This window comes from Schistocerca cancellata, chromosome 7 (assembly GCF_023864275.1).
Source record: "Schistocerca cancellata isolate TAMUIC-IGC-003103 chromosome 7, iqSchCanc2.1, whole genome shotgun sequence".
In the NCBI taxonomy this organism is placed as follows: Eukaryota; Metazoa; Arthropoda; class Insecta; order Orthoptera; family Acrididae; genus Schistocerca; species Schistocerca cancellata.
The window spans coordinates 136,333,760-136,349,645 of NC_064632.1; the positions used below are offsets into that span (position 1 = coordinate 136,333,760).

A 15,886-nucleotide genomic window follows, 5' to 3' on the forward strand; every position below is an offset into this window, starting at 1 on the left:
CCGCAAAGAGGGTCCCTGGTCTGAGTGGGTGGCATCAGAGTAGATGATGCAGAATGAAGTGTACCACATCATCACTTGTTGGTGATCAAACGCCAGCAGTCTCTAAGCATTCCAAGTCTCAGTACAATGCAAGGAAGTATGATCCTAAATCGTTTCCCTCCGTGGCCATACCATGGGAGGAACGCCAGGATGGCAGCGAACCTTATTTGCCCCACTATCTCATAGGTACGAGAGCTGATGGGGACACCTTTGTCTCAATGAAGCCTAAGTTTTTTGTACAGCATTTATAGCACAAGTTTGAGGAGGTGGAGGGCTTGTCCAAAATGCGGTCATGGGCAGTCTTGATAAAAACGGCATCCTCTGCTCAGTCATGGGCAGCTCAGGCTGCGAGATGTTTCCATTACCATCAGGCCTCCTAAGAGCTTAAATATGGTCCAGGGTATTATATTCCACAGGGACCTCCTTTTGCAGTCTCACGATGAGCTGCATGCCAACTTTGAGTGGTGAGTAGTTCATTTCATCCGGTACATGCATCAGGGTCTGAGGGATAACCAGGTTGCCACCAGAGCCTTCATCTTGGCTTTCAAGGGTGACACATTTCCCAGAAGGTCAAGGTGATAGTCCACCTCTATGATGTCAAGCCATATATCCCTCACCTGATGTGGTGCTTTAAGTGCTGAAAGTTCGGCCATACGTCTTCCTGCTGTACTTCCAGCATCACATGCTGAGATTGTGGATATCCATCCCTCCCCAATGCTCCATGCTTCTGCAGAGAGCATCATCCCCCTTGCTCACCATACTGCAGGATTTTACAGCGAGAGACGGATATCATACAATACAATACAAGACTCTGGACCGACTGACCTACACTGAGGCCAAGAGGAAATTTGAGTGCCTATGACCACCTCTTATGCCACCTCTATAAGAAAAGTTGTAACCCCATCAGTTCTGCGATTTCCATTCGGTTCTCAGAACCGGAAGCCTACTTCTGCCTCTTGACGGTGGTGGGCACTTCCCTCCCTGTTGCTCCTGCACCACCTACTTCGGGAACAACACCCCCCCCCCCCCCGCCCCCCTCCCAACGTGCCCCCCCACCCACCAAGCATCGGTGATGCTCGTCCCAACTTCTAAGCCAGAGAAGTGTAAGCCTTCTTTGGCTTCTCTTGCTAGAAAGGGGTCCCTTGGGTTATTCCATTCCCAGATTTCTGCTAGTGGGAAAGATGACACCTGCCAGTGGCTGAAGAGCTCAAAAGCAGCTGGTCATAGGGCTTCATGCCCATCCTCAGTCCCAGAGACTGAGTCAGTAAAGTCCTCCCAGCCAGGGAAACCCAAGGAGCAGAGAAAGAAATCTAAAAAGAAGACCCCCTAAGACCAAGGAAATTGTGGCGGCACCCACACCATCACTACCTACAAGCTCTGCATCTAAGGAGGAGGTGAAGATTCTGGTGTCAAAATGGATACAGGCTGCTCAGGTAATAAGTCAGTGGCAGCAGGTGACTCTGAGGCATAAACTGCCTCATTGAATGTCCCATGCCTTCCCAGTCTCACAATGACGTCTTCCTTCAGTGGAATTGTGGTGTTTTTTCCACCGCCTGGCTGAGCTACGGCAACTGTTAATCTTTGTGAGGTTCCGGGGTGGAGAAGAGTTTGTACCTCTTATAATTCAAATGAATTTTGCATGGGAACAAGACATGCACTTGACGCCCTCCTTATCTACCAGCTAATTAATTATACGCACAACAGTAATGGAAGAAAGTGATGGTGGACCCTGCTAGTTGGTAAAATAAGGAGTGCACACTCACAATAATTTAATAAAAATTGTAATCTACTCAAAAAAGAGAACTTTATCATAATAAACAACAGGAAATGAGATTCTGCCTATATCTATGAAATGATATGCGGATTAAATGTTACAATGTGATTTATTATACATCAGAACATAAATGCACATGGTTGTCAACACACACAGTAGGTTAAAGGATAGGGTATACTGAAATGTTATGAGAATAAGAGTTGGCTTGAGAACAAAGGGCTCCTCCTCTCTGTGATGATATAGATTGATGATAATGACTGGAGGTCCTAATGAATCAAATATTAATCTCCCGACTATATAGCAGTATCGCAATTAGTAGTGAGAGCTCAAATGGGATCACATGGAGAAACAAGCAAGGTGGACTTGTAGCAAAGTGAGCGCATGTGTTGCTGAGAGATTCAGTATAAAAGTGATAAGGTCCTACAATGCCGGAGCTGCAAACTACTGTACCAGTACTGAAATCTGCAGCACGTCATCATAGGCAGCGTCTTGATGATGTAGGCGCCGATTTCTGCCGTACAGCAACTCTGTGTCACCCTCCGGCCTCAAAGGCTGTCTCGGAATTCTAAGTTCTTCCGAAAAAAAGTGACAGAGTTACAAGACTGTCTGACTCTGAAGATCAGATCCCAAAACCCCTGCCCACGCAATGCAAGAGTGAAGCCAACATTGCTCTACTCCCTACTGTCCTCGAAAACTGCGAATCAGCATTCAGTTCTGATTCCAAAATTCCCCCATACTGTCTCGGAACATCATTCGCACCAATAGCGACCATTCCCTCCAATTTTGAGCAGGGCTTTGACATCAACTAGCCTCAGTTTAACTTGACCAGTCATGCCTCTGCTATTCAGCTGAGGGCACTGAAGTTGCCGTTTGACCAGCTATGAAAATAACCTGCCTAGACCACCGGCCATCCAGTGCCAGACAGCCGCACCCAGCAGGGCACGGTCCACAAGTATTCTCAGAATAAAAGAGGACAATGCAATCGGTTGGTACCACAAATCTTCGTTACGGACGCGCCGGAACGGTAAACACGTAAACTGCGGCGACACTCGGACGTCACGCAGGTCGTTCCACCCTGTAGACAATAGGTGAGACTTGAATGACATCAGTCATTCTGCCAGGCATTGAAGCCTATTGTACGAACCCCTCAGAATTCAAGGAAGTGCAGCCCCCAACTGGAAATGCTGTGTGCCATGTCCTACGATGCTTGCCTCGCTAAGGCCACCCAGGGAACTAACCCAACATGTTTAGGAATCAAGTGAAAAGTATTTGTTGAGATCTCGGTACTAATGCTCTCATTACAATAATTTTATTCGGCCTGTTACTACCGTGCAATGCCATAGAACATTAATAAAACTGATGAAAATGAAAGGAGACATTCTAAAGAGGGCATGGAACCTCTCAGCTTTACATCTGCTTTCTGAATTGCCCTCCAGGAAACCTGGTTCCCGGCAATGCAGACCCCCTACCCTTTGCAGCTACAGGGGATATTACAAGAACTGTGGCGAATATAATTGAGTGTCAGGTGGAGTTTGCGTTTATGTCCCGAACTTGATATCTAGTGAGCCCGTATCCCTTCAAACTCCTCTTGAAGCTGTGGCTGTTAGGATACGGACGACACAGGAAATAACTGTCTGCAACATATATCTGCCTCCAGATGGTGCAGTACCCCTGAACATATTGGCTGTACTGATTGATCAACTCCCTAAACTTTTCCTATTTCAGGGACATTTTAACGTGCACAGCCCCTTGTGGGGTGGCGCCATGCTTACTGGCCGAGGTAGGGAGGTCGAAAATTTACTGTCACAACTCGATCTCTGCCTTTTAAATACAGGTGTCCCCACACATTTCAGTGTGGCACATGGCACATATTTGGCCATTGATCTCTCGGTTTGGAGTCCTGGCATTCCCTCATCTATCCACTGGAGAGCACATGACTACCTGTGTAGTAGTTACCACTTCCCCATCTTCCTGTCAGTCCCCCAGCATCATGCGCACAGATGCCTACCCAGGTGGTCTTTAAACAAGACAGACTGGGTAGCCTTCACCTCTGCTGTCACAGCTGAATCTCCCCCACAAGGTGCCATTGATGTTGTGATTCAGCAGGTCACTACAATGATAATTTCTGCAACAGAAAACATGATCCCTCGCTCTCTAGGGTGCCCCCAGCGAAAGACAGTCCCTTGGTGGTGGCTGGAACTCACTGAGGCAATCAAAGAGTGTCGGCGAGCTCTACAGCGACATAAGTGGCACACTTCCCAAGAGCACCTAATAGCCTTTAAGCAGCTCCATGTCAGTGTTTGACAGCTTATATAATGATGGAAACAGGAGTGTTGTGAGAGGTACGTGTTGATAATTGGGTGCCATATGTCACCTTCCCAACTCTGGATGAAGGTCACACATCTTTTTGGGCACCAGACCCCAACAGGTGTCCCTGGCATTAACTTTAATGGTGTGCTCTCTACCGATGCAAGCACAATTGCTGAGTGCTTTGCTGAGCACTATGCTCAAGCCTCTGCATTGGAGTACTACCCCCAGCATTTCGCATCCTCAAACGGTGGATGGAAAGGAAAGTCCTCTGGTTCACTACACGCCACAGTGAACACTATCACACCCCATTTACAGAGTGGAAGCTCCTCCGCACACTTGCACATTGCCCCAACACAGCTCCTGGGCCAGATTGGCTCAACACTCTGATGATTAAACATCTCTCATCTGATTACAAGCAACATTTCCTCACAACTTCAATCGGACCTGGTGCGATGCTCTCTCTCCATTGCAATGGCGGGATAGCACAATGAATCCGGTGCTCAAACCCTGTCAAAACTCACTTAATGCAGATGGCTACTGGCCCATCAGCCTCACCAACATTCTTTGCAAACTGCTGGAACATAAGGTGTGTCGGCAGTTAGGTTGGGTTGTGGAGTCACTTGGACGACTAGCTCCATGTCAGGGCAGCTTCTGCCAGGGTCGCTCTACCACTGATAAACCTGGGTCCCTTGAGACTGCATGCGAATGGCCTTTCCCAAACCTGGGTCCCTTGAGTCTGCATCCGAATGGCCTTTCCCAGATGCCAACATATGGTTGCAGTCTTTTCTGACTTGCGTAAAGCATACGACATTACTTGGCAACATCATATCCTTGCCACATTGTATGAGTGGGGTCTCCGGAGCCTGCTCCCGATTTTTATCCTGTTGCTCCGTACTTTCCATGTACAAGTCAGTGCCTCACATAGTTCCCCCCATATTCAGGAGAATGGCATTCTTCAGGGTTCCATATTGTGTGTGTCTCTATTTTTAGTAGCCATCAAGGCCTAGCAGCAACTGTAGGGCCGTTGGTCTCCCCTTCTCTATATGCGGATGACTTCAGCATTTTCTATTGCTCCCCCAGTACTGATGTTGCTGAGTGTTGCCTACAGGGAGCCATTCACAAGGATCAGTCATGGGCTTTAGCCCACAGCTTCTAGTTTTGAGCCCTGAAGTTGTGTGTCATGCACTTCCGTTGGGGTCGTACTGTTCATCCGGAACCTGAACTTGATCTTAATTATGATCCACTCACTGTAGTAGAGATTTATCAATTCTTAGGGCTAGTTTTTGATGACCAATTGTGACTTGGCTATCTCACCTTCATAAACTTAATTGTTAGTGCTGGCAGCACCTCAATGCTCTCTGCTGCCGAGCAACACCAACTGGGGTGCAGATTGCTCTACGCTGCTGCAGCTGTACAGAGCCCTTGTTCAATCCCGCCTTGACTGTGGCAGTCTGGTTTATGGTTCAGCGGCGCCCTCACAGTGTTGCATTTCCTCAACCCAGTGCAGCACTGTGGCATTTGCCTGGCGACAGGAGCTTTTAGAACGAGTCCGGTGACCAGTGTCCTGGTGAAGGCCAGGGTCTCTCCATTGCGGATCTGATGTGCACAACTGCTTGCCAGTTATGTTGCACACATTTGTAGTTGTCCTGAGCATCTGAATTACCATCTCCTTTTCCCACCAGCAGCAGTTCATCTCCCACATCGGCGGCCCAGGTCAGGGCTCACAATTGCAGTTCATGTGCGATCCCTTCTCTCCAAACTGGAGTCCTTCCCTTTAGCACCTCTACTTGAGGTCCATTCACATACACCTCCAGGTGTACACCTTGGCCCAAGCTTTGTCTGGACCTTTTGCATGGCCCTAAGGATTCTGTTAACCCCGCCGCTCTCCACTGTCACTTCCTCTCGATTCTTGATGTGTTCTGGGGCACTGAAGTTGTTTACACAGATGGCTCAATGACTGATAGTAATGTTGGCTTTGCCTATGTCCACAGAGGTCATATTCAAGAGCATTCCTAGCCCACTGTCTGAAGTGTATTCACTGCAGTGCTTGTGGCCATATTTTGTGCACTTCAGTGCATCTGTTCCTGTTCTGGTGAGTCGTTTCTCCTCTGTTCTGACTCCCTGAGCAGCTTACAAGCTGTCAACCATTGCTACCCTTGCCATCCTTTGGTAGTGAACATCCAGGAGTCTATCTCTGCCCTGGGATGGTCCAGTCATTCAGTGGTGTTTGTGTGGACCCCAGGACATGTTGGAATCCCAGGCAACTAACTGGTTGACAGGCTGGGCAAACAGGCTATGTGGAAACTGCTCCTGGAGATGGGCATATCTGAAACTGACCTGCATTCTGTATTATGCCACAAGGTTTTTTTGGCTTTGGGAGATAGAGTGGCATAACAGTATGCACAACAAACTTTGTCTCATAAAGGAGACTGTGAATGTGTGGAAGTTTTCCCTGCAAGCTTATCGCAGGGAATCAGTTGTCCATTGTCGACTCCACATTGGCCATACGTGGCTCACAAATGGTTACCTCCTCAGTCGTGAAGACCCACCTCAGTGTCGCTATGGCTCCCAAATGACAGTCATCCACCTCTTGCTGGACTGCCCACTTTTAGCCACTCTGCAGTGGACTTCTAACTTTCCCAGCACCCTACCTTCGGTGTTGGATGACAATGCCTCAACAGCTTTAGTTTTATGTTTTATTTGTGAAGCTGGGTTTTATCAGTGATCTAAGTTTTAGTTCATTTCCTTTGGCCCTCTATGTCCTCCACCCTAGTGCTTTTAGGGTGGAGGTTTTAATGAGTTGCAGAGTGGCTGTCTTCTCCTTTTTTTTCTCATGGTCAGCCAGCCATGGTAATCTTCTTTCTTGTTTTTAATCTTCTCTCCCTGTTTCTTGCATCTCTCTGTGGTTTTCTTGTCCTGTTTTGTCTATAGTAGTGTTGTTTGTCCTTCTGTCATTCTTCTGGTTCTTTCTTTCTCCTGTTATTATGCCGCACATCTTCTTTGTTTTCTTCTTTCCATTGGGTAATTGTTCTATGGGATTAAGGGACTGATGACCTCGCAATTTGGCCCCTTTACCTCACTTTGAAACAAACCAACCCATAATAATGAACACAGCTGGTGGAGACTTCTGTCTCTGGAAGACATTCCCACATTGTAGACATGAGAACGATTGTCATAGCTGCCATAGAATTGAATCATTAGTGGGTAAATTTTAACATAAGACTGAAAGAAATCTTTGGCCGAACCAACCTTTTCAAGAACACTCTGTTTTTATTCAAGGGACATTTAACTAACAGAATACAGTGTGTTATAACAGTTGACTATAGTCAACCTCTTCTATGTAGTGAAATTTCACGTCAGCAGTTAAGGCACATACTTGATCCTACAACTGTCAGTCTGTCTGTTGCCATTAATCTTGTGTAATATCAGATCTAGTTCACTTGAATGGGGCAAAATAGGAGTCAGACATCACAAATATATTAGAAGCATATGGGGTACCATACATAGTGTCATGGCAACAGACACACAACAAAAAAAGTTCTACATCACCTTGGTTCTGAGAGTTCTGGAACCGGTACAGAAAATTGGAATAGAGATCAACATAAACGTCATTTCCACCCTTTTCATTGCTCATGAAAACCACACTTTGCATGTTGTACCACCATACAGTATGACCTTCAGTGGTGGTGGTCCAGATTGCTATACACACTGGTACCTCTAATACCCAGTAGCACATCCTCTTGCATTGATGCATGCCTGTATTCGTCATGGCATACTATCCACAAGTTCATAAAGGCACTGTGAGTCCAAATTGTCCCACTCCTCAATGGCGATTCAGCATAGATCCTTCAGAGTGGTTGGTGGGTTACATCGTCCATAAATAGCCCTTTTCAATCTATCCCAAGCATGTTCAATAGGGTTTATGTCTGAAGAATATGCTGACCACTCTAGTCGAGCAACATTGTTATCCTGAAAGAAGCATATTTACAAGATGTGCATAATGGGGGCACAAATTATCTTCCATGAAGATGAATGCCTCGCCAATATCCCTCCAATATGGTTGCAATATCGGTTGGAGGATGGCATTCACATATCATACAGCCATTAGGATGCCTTCCACAACCACCAGCGGTGTACGTTGACCCAACATAATGTCAGCCCAAAACAGCAGAGAACCTCCACTCTGCTGCACTCACTGGACAGTGTGTCTAAGGCGTTCAGCCTGATCAGGTTGCCTCCAAACCCGTCTCCAACGATTGTGTAGTTGAAGGCATATGCGACACTCATCGGTGAAGAGAACGTAATGCCAGTCCTGAGTGGTCTATTCGGCTTGTTGTTGGACCCATCTACACCACACTGCATAGGATCAATGTTGCAAAGATGGACCTTTCCATGGATGTGAGAAGTGAAGGTGTGAATCATGCTGCCTATTGGGCACAGTTTGAGTCGTAACACAAAGTCCTGTGGCTGCACGAAAAGCAGTATTCAATGTGGTGGCATTGCTGTCAGGGTTCCTCCAAGCCATAATTCATAGGTAGCGGTCATCCAGTGCAATAGTAGCCCTTGAGTGGCCTGAGCGAGGCATGTCATTGACAGTTCCTGTCTCTGTGTATCTCCTCCATGTCCGAACAACATCGCTTTGGTTCACTCAGAGATGCCTGGATACTTCCCTCATCGAGAGCCCTTCCCGGCACAAAGTAACAATGTAGACATGATCAAGCCATGGTAATGACTGTTTAGGCATGGTTGAACTACAGACAATACGAGCAGTGTACCTCCTTCCTGATGGAATGACTGGAACTGATCAGCTGTCAGACCCCCTCCATGTAATAAGCGCTGCTCATGCATTGTTGTTTACATCTTTGGGTGGGTTTAGTGACATCTCTGAACAGTCAAAGGGACTGTGTCTGTAATACAATATCCACAGTCAACGTCTGTCTTCAGGAGTTCTGGGAACTGGGGTGATGCAAACCTTTTTTTTATGTGTGTTCATAGTTCCCGAGGCTTGCAGTATAGGAAGAATAACTACAAATCTGAAATCAACAAAACAGATTCAGCTTCAGCAGGACACAACACTCATTCCTGACAAGCTCTATGATACATTGGAGCAGGACATGCAAAATTGTTTCCAGACTTTGCTTTGACAGAGCATGCTGTTTCTATTCTACTCTCCCCTATATCGTCACCTTAGAGGTAGTGACCAGCTATGGCATGTCTAAGCCAGATGCAGATTCCATCAACCTTACAGCTGTCCTGATCCCACCCCAGTACTGTTTCAAGTCTACAAAAACGTTTTTCACTGACCTCTAAAGTAACACAATAATACATGTTGCAGGGTAATCGTATTTCTATGACATTACCTGCACTGTTATTGACCTGCAACGGACCTCTTTCATTGAAGTGTCTTATAGTTGCCAATGTAATGACAGCATAAGTCAACTACTGACAAATTCACTTTATTTTGTAAGTTACAACCATAGTACTCCCATGGGCATCTTGTAACGTTGTAGAACAAGTCTTCATGTATTTCAATACATAATACCCCTAAACTGCTGTGGTGCATGTTCTGTAATGAAAGGAAACATCTAAGAATTAGATTTTTAGTTCTAGCTTCCAACAGATGACCATTATCAGATATTTTATCATCATATTCCTGCAGTAGTGTTGGGAAGAGCCTGCAACACATTAGACTGTCAAGAAGATAGATTTCCGACGAGACAGTGAATAGAAGTTTGAAGTCCTAAGAAAAATAAGTATGGGCTATAGAGAAAATAATGTAACAAACAAAATGTAGGTAGAACCTGATGGAATGTAAATTAAAGAGAGAGACAAAATTAGTGTCCTACCAATCTAAAGTTGGTCATGTACATCAGAGGAACCGAGAGCTACTATGATATCCCAGACATTTGTTCCATCAGAACATCAATTTTAACATCAACTAAATACAATTTGTATGGTATGATTGCAGTCTTTTAGATACTTTCTTACTCATTTTAACTGGTACTCCTCATGTTATTACATTGTTATCCCCTTGTAGGAGAAATGACACTATCTCTCTCTTGGACTTGACAAATTTACCATGTAGATAGCTGTTAAATGTACCATACACATATCAAAAGTATTTTCATTCTACCAAGAAGATGAAGGTTGCCTGTACCAGACAACAGTGTTTGGGGTAGAGAGGGAGGGAGAGACTGTCCCTCTGTCATGATGGCTGTGTCATCTAGGTGTGAGTGGTGTAAGTGGTCAACTGTGCAGCATGTGCTGGCCCACAGGTTGCTGGTGATCAGCACTGCTTTTTGTGGGCTTGGTTGCCAGTGTACCAACATAATCAATTCATAATATATTTACAGAGTGCTGCTCTGCTTTCACCATGTGATCTATGTTAGTTTTCTGACAGCACTCTCAAGTTCTTATGTTTTTATGCCCTGATCAGGTGGAGTTAGTGTGCTGTGCTGTGTCAGTGATGATAGCTACAGTCATCTACCACCAGTTGACAATGCACTCTGTTGGTGGTGACAGTTCAGTTTTTCATCTTGAATTATGATGTAAGAGTATGGTATAGACCATTCACTCATATAAAATATCATACATTCCTTTCACATGTATTTATCATGTTTTGACAGTTGGGATTCAATGTGTAAATATGTGTAAGTGTATTTCATTGTCAATGTTGATTCTACATGTCTTACACATATAGGTGCACCTGTATGACAGCTCTTTGGGCGTATGAGGGTTATAACCCTCCTTCCTTTTGGGAATAAGAACTGCCTGGGCTCCTGTCAGGGTTCAGATTTTGATAGGGAATAGTTCTGGTCATTTTCATCATCACCTTTGCTGCCAACCCTCACTATTTTTCATTGCTTTTGCTACCAGTGCCTGCTGGGCATCATCACTTTCACTGCCAGCCATCAACTTTGCACCAACATCTCACACTCACCATTGACCGTCACCAGCCTGTATCTTCACTGTCAGTCTTTGCCTTCATAAGCATCACCACTGGTTCATTGCCTCATATTACACCTGATGTACCTGTTTCCATCCATCACTGCAGACCACCCTAACACATCAGTCATCTACACTTCTCCAGCTCCTGCTCGCACTGTCACCACATGGAGCATGTGCTCTAACCCAGCCCCCTACATCTAATCACCTTACCTACCACAGAGTTACACATGCTTCTGTCTTTCTCTCCAGCTCCCCCTAACTTTTCTCTTCCACCCACAACTTGCATGCCACCTCCTCCACAGCCGCACATGCCACTGCCCACCGATCTACAGTCACAACAGATGATATCATAAGTATCACCTCACTGAGCTTCACTGCACTGGACAATTATACTCTGCTGAAGGACCTGCACAACTCCCAGGCAAACATCGACGACATCATACCCACCACCCCCATCCCACAACTGTCCTTCCCTTCAAAAGCCATTAAGAAATGTACAAAACAAACCACTGACATCTCTCCCATTTCCACACCTAAAAATTCACAAACTGAACCTGACAACACTCAATACATTAATACAACTCCTCTCTCTCCAACTCCTTCCCCTACTATCCACACCTTCATTCTCCCTGACCCTGACCCAAAGTTCCTTAAACCCAAATCCCTCACCATCAAATGTCTATTAGAAACATTACGTATGTAGATTGTGAACAGTTGGGAATGTGGGTCTCACAGGAAGCGTGCAAGGGATAAGTCCCTGTAGTCGTGCTATTCATGTGTGTCCTCGGTGGCTCAGATGGATAGAGCATCTGCCATGTAAGCAGGAGATCCTGGGTTCGAGTCCCGGTCGGGGCACACAGTCTCAGCTGTCCCCATTGAGGTATATCAACAACACCTGTCAGCAGCTGAGGGCTTCAATTAAATATCATTTATTTAAAAAAATACCTACCAAGCTTAAACATCCAATATATCAACCCAAGAAAAGACTTTGTCTTACTCAAATTCCTAAACCCCAACTTCTATACTGCTCTCCTCTCCAAAATTCCTCACATTACCTTTGGTCTCAAAGCTTCCTTAACACCTCTCACCACAACACACAAGGTCAAACAACCTCAACCCACCTGTCCTCCTCCCACCCTCACCACAGTGATCACAGAGGTCGAACTGAGATCACAGACGAGGAAGTGGCACCTGAACTGAAGAACAACCCAGATTTAGAAGCCTAAAATGCTCTTTGGATCAATAACTACCTTGGCCCCATTCACTTTGTCCACGTCTTCTCTGAATCTGACATCGTCATAGACCATGTCCTTAAAGAAGGAGCCCCAATTTGCCAGTCCCACCATGGGGTTGAACCTTCAAAATCCCGTTGTCAGTCCTACCACTGCCCAAAATGTCTGTTACAATGACCACCTTATTACAGGTTGTAAAAACCCACCTACCTGTTCACACTGCAAAGTCTCCCATTTTCTTAAACAGTGCCCTAATCTAGCACCCCTCCTACCTGCAACACCTACCACCCCAACCACTTTGCAAAATGCAAAACTAAACCACAACCTGCCAAACCTGACCTCACTGCCCCAATCTGTCCCACTGATACTCTCCCCTCCCCCTCCCCTCCCCCCCTCCCCCCCTCCCCCCCTCATGCTATGCCACCCTCCTGCTAAAGATCTCATCAAATTCAATACAATTTAATCCATCTATTCCAATATCGCCACACCCTACAAACAAACCTCCCTTGTTGCCCTCTTGATCTTCCATCTCAACATCAAAGCTACATATTCCCACAACCAGGTCCACTGTGTATTCACCTGCCTCCACACCCTTTTCTAAACCTCCTCAGACCTCATCCACAAAAACAAATCTTATCCCTTATAAAGGTGTGATACCAGTACAAAATCTGTGCCATAACATCTGCACCCTCACCACCAATAAACATCTTTTAATGCATACTCTATCCCAACACAAAGTCAATCAATTTATCCTTAAATGTGCCTCCAACCCTATCACACCATCCTAACCTCCCCCTATATCTTCCACCAATCAACTCACTTTCCCCGGCCAGAGGTGGAGTTGTAACTGGCCACAGCAAGAACATCCCTGTTCAGCCACAACCCTTACACAATGCTCCTACCAGACACCTTATCTTTACCCTCTTTTTTTTTCAAACCCTAACCATTACCTGTGCCAACTTCTACATCTGGCCTAATCACCCTCCTCCTATGTCTTCACCCACATAGAGGATACCTTTCCACTTATATTATTGCTGCAGATCTCAACATCCATGGTAGATCCCCACCAAACTCCAGCTGTGGTATCAGTTTACCAACTCCCAGCAAGGTGGCATTATTCCCATCAGACACCACTCCCGTCCTAAAAGCACCACCACCCCTGATGTCATCCCAGCATCTCCCAACCTCCTTGGATGCCAGAAGTCTCGATCCAAATGGAAATGACCACCTACCTGTACTCCTCACCATCTCCTATGCCAATCCTCATCCCAATCTCCATCCAAGAGGTATCCAAAACTACTACTGCACCAACTGGAATGGCCAACAGGAATCCACACACACACACAGATTGGTAGCCATCCCTGTCCTTCCAGCAGCCTGAAGATATCCCTCTGGCAACATCCTTCCTGAAGCAGACCTTGCCAGATGTTATATCCACCCACATTTCTACCAAGGCCATTTATACACACCACGCATCATCCCCCCACAAGCACTACTACTCCTCTGAAAATCCCATCATATGCTCCATTTTTCCTTGCAACTTTGTGACCAGAATACAGTCACATGCCACTGGCAAGCACAGATATGTGTCAGAAATTTATTAAATGCAAAAAATGTCAGGACTGGTGTCAGACATGCACCAAACTCAGTCCTACACTCTCCATTAATTCTTCCAAGTACTGGAAAGCATTCCATCAACTCACTGGCAATAACACCCATACCTTACTACCTGCTTCTCCATGATAACTATTCCTTACCTGATGACCTGAGTGGAGTTAACACTTTGGATTCCATCTGTCTGACATCATCTTCATCCCTGATGACCTCTATTTTTATTACTCACTTCCCTACCATCCATGAACGTATGAATACCACTGTCCCACTCCTGCCTCCCAGCTTGCAGAACCAGGACAGCATACCACAAACAGAATTAAATCCACCAATTACAGCAAGCAAAAACAAACCAGTATTCTACAAAAAATGCAACACTTTCCTCAGTCACAACTGAATTATTTCTACACCCCTCAAAGAATGCCTTGTCTCCTTTCTCATTGCCCTTACAACCCTTTACACCACTATCTTCTTCACAAGTTACTAACCTCAACAATGGAAAAGATCCAAACTCCTACTTTCCCTCAAACTCCACAAATCTCCTACTGATACCTCCTCCAACCACCCATCTGCCTTACCTTAGTGTTTAGCAGGGTCTTTCAATCCATCCGCTCCCTATGCATCCCTCAACACTTGAACCAACACCACCTTCTTCCCCTTAACCAGTGTGGCTTCCGTCCCAATCTCTCCTCTGATGACCAGCTCCTGCACCTCTCCGGTCACCTACCCCACCAACTCAATTCCCAAAAACCTGCCATTTTTGTCTCCCTTGATCTAGAAATGCCTATGACTGTATATGGCTTTCTGGTCTTCTTTTCAAACTCTAGAGACACACACGCTTCCAATTAACCATGTCCGCCTTATTGAAATCTTCCTATCTACTTGCCCATCCTTTGTCTCTGTTAATAATACCAATTCCTGCACTTTCCATGCCACTGCATGAATGCCCCCAAGGCTTTATCCTCTCTCCTATCCTTTATCTCCTCTACACTGCTGATATGCTTGAACCACCCCACCAGTCCACCTCCTTCAGTATGCTGATGACACCACTTTCCTCGTCCTCTGCCCTATGCTCCAAAAATCCCAACAATCACCCCCCCCCCCCCCCTCCCCAAATACACCTCAGTCAGTTTACGTCCTTGTGCTATCAATGACTCCTCACAATCAACCCTTCCAAAACCCAGTCAATAATTATAAAATGATCCACTTATATCTTCTGCCTCCATCACTTCCACCTTAATATTTACAACTGTCAGACTATCCAGCTAACTAACACACTGAAATATCTAGAACTAACCCTCCATTGGCAACTAACGTGGAAACCTCACCTACTAACCATTCAATGTAAGGCCCACAATAGACTAAAACTACTAACAGGCCAAATTTGGGGATTACACCCTTTCCACTAGTCTTCACACCTGCAATAGCCTGATCTGACCCATCCTCTGCTATGCAAATGTTATGTTGATCTCCATCCCACCAATGTTCTAAATGTTCCTCCAAATCCTTGAACACCATGGACTCTGTCTTGCTTTCTGCATCTGTTTACCTTTGCCCCACCTGGATCCTCTACCATCTCATCAAATTGCCACCCCTCCTCACCCACATCAAACACATCTGAATCTCCTATATTATCCGCAAACTGATTTCCAAGCACCGTACTGTCTCCCCTCTGATCACCATCCCTGGTATGCTGCCCTGCCTTCACAAACACATCTGTTCATCCCTACACTGATACACACTCCATATCCTATCCCAATGCAAATTCAACGAACTCCCTTTCCCAGACAATGAGATCTGCCCCAATATTTATTCCTTCCACCAACTTTAACTCTCTTCCCCACCTACCCCACTCCACATCAGGGCTCCTCTCTCCTTTCCCTCTCCATCCATCCCCATCCCTTTCCTCTTGCAACCACTGCCCTACCCCCAAGAGACACTACTCCTCACCCTCTTCCTTTCCCACTGACTA

The 15,886-nt window shown here is 45.8% G+C and overlaps 1 protein-coding gene and 1 non-coding gene across 2 annotated transcripts in view; both read left to right on the forward strand.

Moving 5' to 3' along the window:
• LOC126092443 (long-chain fatty acid transport protein 1-like) overlaps positions 1-15,886 on the forward strand; it is a 172,097-nt gene that overhangs the window by 49,193 nt on the left and 107,018 nt on the right. The gene's annotated exons all lie outside the window — the stretch shown is intronic.
• Trnat-ugu (transfer RNA threonine (anticodon UGU)) lies at positions 11,853-11,926 on the forward strand. The gene has a single exon. It is a non-coding gene; the product is annotated as a tRNA-Thr (tRNA).